The sequence below is a fragment of the Gigantopelta aegis genome, chromosome 10 (genome assembly GCF_016097555.1).
Source record: "Gigantopelta aegis isolate Gae_Host chromosome 10, Gae_host_genome, whole genome shotgun sequence".
Classification (NCBI taxonomy): Eukaryota; Metazoa; Mollusca; class Gastropoda; order Neomphalida; family Peltospiridae; genus Gigantopelta; species Gigantopelta aegis.
Window position 1 is genome coordinate 42820910 of NC_054708.1, and position 5265 is coordinate 42826174.

Genomic DNA, 5265 nt, shown 5'->3' on the forward strand with positions numbered 1-5265 from the left:
AATAATTTTTGGTAAGAAATCTCGAATTGTACTGGCCAAAACTTTTGTGATAATTTTGTAGTCGCAATTTAGTAACGAAATCGGGCTCCAATTTTTTAGAAGTTGTTTTTCATTGCCTTTCCAGATTAGAACGATTACACCGCGCCTCATGGTGAAAGTTAATTTTTCTTTACTAAAGGCATCATTAATTACATCTACCAGGTCACTACCAATAAGGCCGAAAAAATTCCGGTAGAATTCTGCAGACAATCCATCACAGCCAGGCGATTTATCATTGGCAAAAGATTTAATAGCTGATGAGACTTCGTCAAGAGTTATTTCCCCTTCGCATGCTTCTCTGTCTTCATCGTTTAACGTCTTTGTCATTTTGTTTAATAAATAATTTTGTGCCGAAACGTCTGTCTTTTCTGAAGTGTATAAAGTTTTGTATAATTTAGTAGTTTCTTCTAAAATTTCTTGATGTGTGTTAATTAAATTACCGTCTTCAGTTATTAAGGAGTCCACACATTTGTTATTGACTTTTTGTTTTTCAAGGTTTACAAAGTACGCCGTGCATCTTTCGCCTTGTTCTATTTCGTCGACCTTGGCCCTAATTCTAGTACCCTGTAATTGTATTTGTTCGTAGCTTTTAATTTTATTTTGTACATTTAATAATTCAGAATAATCGTCCAAGTGTCCTAACTCGTCTAGTTGTGTTAAGAAAATTTCGTCTTGTTTTAAATTATATATGTACGTCCTTTCAGTCCTGCGTTTTCGTTTACAATAGTCCCTGGTCAGAGTTTTTATTTTTACTTTACCCAAATCCCACCATAACAAAAGATCCTCATAATCCCCTTTTTTTGTTATTCAAGTCTGCCAAAACTCATTTATTAAATTAGCGTAGTTTTTGTCTTTCAGAATGCTATTCTTAAAGGCCCATAGTCCAGGTCCGTTGTTGTTTTTGTCAAAGGTGAAGTCAGCCCAAACAAGCTTGTGATCAGTATATACGCACCCAGTTACACCAGCTTCTTTCAGGCCCGCAATAAACTGCCCTGAGATTAAGATTCGGTCGATGCGAGAGTATGTTTTATAAGCTTTACTGTGGTATGTGTAAGAGGTTCTGTTTGGGTATAAATATCTGTATACGTCTGTTAGTGCATGTTCGTTTATAATGTTATTTGATTCAGCCTTGATACATGTAGTCAAGATTACTGATATCCACTACTAGCGCCCTCATTGGAAGAAAATTTGTAACACCGATTATGTCCCTTACACGATAACATCGCTGACCAATCACAGCATCGGTAACATGTGACAATCTTGAAAGCAATATCAAAAATTAACCGCCGAAACCTTTTTTTTTAACATATCGTGACAAACACGACACGTTTCCACGGACGCTGACGCTGCCATCTTTGTTTACAATAACAAGGAAATCTATAAGGAGCGTTGCGATTCGTTGCAATCAGATCTAATCGCATCCAATGAAATTTAAGCATTTTGTGGCACGATTTCTTGACGACATGTATCAAGGCTGAATACGAGGAACGAATATTAGCCTTGATTTATGAAGATGGGCTCCTGCACGCCCCATGGCGACAATGCCACCCATCACCACCTCTCCCCCACCTTTTATATTTGTCTGTCGCCCAATAACGCCACTCATAGTGCCACGTACAACCATATCCAATTTCAACGGTCCTGACAAACAAACAAACATTGAAACAAACAAACAAAATTATAAAGCAAACAAACACACATTTAAAGTCTTACCTGTACTTACAGATCCACTCACACTTGTAGAAAATATTGCAACAAAACAGCACGTACAGTAGTTAGCAGTCGCCATTAGGTAGTGTTAGATCCATAGGCTACACATTTTACATTTATACACCCCAAATTTTAAAATAAATATGATTATAAAATGTCAAATAGCGATTCTGTTCGCACATTTCTGAAGTTAAACTATATTCTGGAGAATGTACGTGGTATCGTTTTGACATCAATAAACATATTAAAATGTGACGTCAAAGCATTGTTGACGTCACGTCAAAGAAATGTTAACGGTTTCGGCAATTTTCGTAACTTAATGGAAAATTACGAAATACCATTGAAATGTTTGAATTCTTTGACCTGATCCAATCATTTTAGAATGCCCCCCCCCCCCCCCCACCCCACCCCCCGCACTTACCACCTAATCACGTTATATATTTTCCTGTCGTCCCATACAATAACTCATAGATAATGTACCGGCCGTGGTTAGGCCATTGCTCTACAGGCTGGTAGGTACTGGGTTCGGATCCCAGTCGAGGCATGGGATTTTTTTTGTTTTATCCAGATACCGACTCCAAACCCTGAATGAGTACTCCGCAAGGCTCAATGGGTAGGTGTAAACCACTTGCACCGACCAGTGATCTATAACTGGTTCAACAAAGGCCATGGTTTATGCTATCACACGCACGCACAAACACAGACCAAACATCACCACAAAAAACAACAACCTGAAAGCCCCACTTTATTAGCAAATAGTGTAGTACAATTTCACTCCCACCAACAGATTAGCAATAAAATAACAAACTTGGGACCAATCTTATTTTTATGTAGGTATATTGCCACATTTGCACTATTTCATCAGTGGGGTCGAACTAATTTGTGGTTAACTGAATCGGGGACGAAACGTCTGGTAACCACATTAAGACTGGCTATCATTCTTCATTACGCTTACATTACTATTAGGTCTCACTACACAGATGTCATCTGCCATTGAAACCCATGTTAAACTGCCCAACTTCAAGCGAAGATTGCCCATAGAACGGGTTCTCGTTGGCACTAACAACATACACCATTGCGAACATACATTATATAAGCATTTATTTCCACTCCAAAATTGAGAACATTTCCGTCTCAGTTTTTTGCTATATGACCGCATCTGGCTGTAGTACCGGTCCGAACAGGTGGTTCATTAACCGATTCACTCCGGCTGTCACTTGCGCTATATACCCATGTCCCAAAAGGTCGATGCACAATAATACAAAATGACATGGGCAAAATACAGCCAGAAGGCTTACCATTAAACATACATATTGTTTTAATTCTTCACCATTTCCTAGAAGTGAATATGTGAACCATAACATGTGTCACAATTAGGAACTATAGTGGACTGTGATCAATGAACTCTCCCCCGGAAGTGATCTGTGTAGTGAGACCTTAGCGTAGCACTTTTCGCGGCAAAAATCTAACAATGCAAGCCTGTCAACCCTCCCGGATTCCGCGGGAGACTCTCGGTATTTGATCTTTTAGGTCAGGTCAGGTCATAGGGTTTAACGTGCACATTCAGAACAAGCTGTTGTAGCGCACGCCTGTCGTGGGCGCAAATGGATGCGAAGCAAGCTCTTCCGTCCAAGACAGGGGGGGGGGGGGGAGGGGGTGGTTGTCTTCTCGCTTACGACTTGGCACAAGGAGCACCGAAGACCGGCAGAGGCGGAAGAGGCGGCGGTAATAATTTTGAAATTTCTCAGAAGGAGAATTAAGCCAAAAAGTTGAAGTAATTTGTTGCGTTATGTCCGAAATATTGCTGGTGATGGAACGCAAATTTAGACGGTTCGGCCAAAACTTTAAAGGGTGTCGGATTTTTAAAATTTAAGCCTAAACGTACCCGACCTATACGAACCAGGTTAGCCTTGAGGGCTGGTGCGGTGTTCAGGCGTCACTGTCGAAGTTGGGGAGGTGATGCATCTCCCTCTGGTACATGCTGACGATGTCCCCGTAGTGCTGCGCGAACACCCTGCGCAGCATGTCGTGGGTCTGACGGTGTGTGGAGCCTTCCCCCACGTATGCCTGCTGGTATACGCCAGCATGGTACTCAGTGCACCGATGCGGGATTCCACGCTGCTGATGTGGAAGCCGCCCCGTTGTCTGTCGTACCGGTGCGGGAATATTCCTCTGGTCGGTGTTGTAGGCAGCTGCTCCAGTGTTGGGGCGTACACAACCAGGGGCTTCGTCCCTATCTGGTTGACCCAGCGTCTAACAGCGGATGTGGCCGATCCCAGCTTTCCAGCTGGGCGGTATCCCTCTGCACTGGGTCGGTTTGGTGCGACCACCGGTTCGATCCCTTCCAGCAGCGCCATAATATTGGCCCTTAAAAGGGCCGGCGGGTGGGGGTGTCGAACCGGGGAGGTATAGACGTCAGGGCTAGCCGGCGGGTCCACTTCGATCCGATGTGGTCTCGTCGGTCTGCGGTGCGGCGGTGACGGCGTCTTCGGTGTCAACGACGGCGAAGGAACCTCTACCAGCGGAGTAGCCACCGGCTTCGATCCCCCCCCCCCCCTGTACCGTTTCTTCCGTGCGCGTCACCTTCTTCCGTCGCTGGCGTCTTCTCTTCCTGGTCGCTGGTTTGGGTTGGTGGCTTACGTACACTAGTGTAACGTAAGCCCTCCCGCTCTTCTGTGACAGCTTATACTCTGTCAGCGTGTGCCCAAACTCTGGATCGTCAAACCCAACAGTGGGGGGAGATCGACAGAGCAGGGCGCGACTTGGAGGTGCTTAGCGGCAAAGGACATCTTCGGCTGAGAGCTGGAGCGGGAATGAGCTTTTACTTATGATTAGTAGCAATGATTAGTGGCAATACAATGTTTATTGCATGGTTGTAGCGATTTTAAATAAGTACAACGCCACTGTACCTTATTGTAGTAAAAACTTAATATTAATTTATAAGATTTAGGCCTATATAAATTTGTCTTGGGTCTACTTTTCACGAAACACAAATAACGATGATGCAACCTGTAAGTGTAATACCGTAAATGTACTAATTGATGTTTAAATTTGTTAGTGTTAAGATTTTTTGATAAAAGAGTTATTTTTAAAAATATGTATTAAATTATAATAATATTTAAAAATAATTAAAAACAAAATAATATATATATATATATATATATATATATATATATATATATATATATATATATATATATAAAATTTTATATTATTATTATTATTTTTTTTTTTATTATTTTTTTTTTTTTTTTTTTTTTTAATGCCAATAACTAAGGTTGACAAGTATACATGACATTATGTAGTGTTCATATAACTTATTGTAGTACTTTTTAAAAAGTTGTGTTAAATCGTGTGCAGTTAAAAAATCTCCTGTTTTTTGACAAAATCTCCTGCTTTTTCAACACACACCTCCTGCTTTCTCTTGACTAAAGGTTGACAGGTCTGACTGCCAGTCGACGAAGAAGGCCTACAGACTGACACTATACGTTTCTATTATCAAATCATCGTAATATG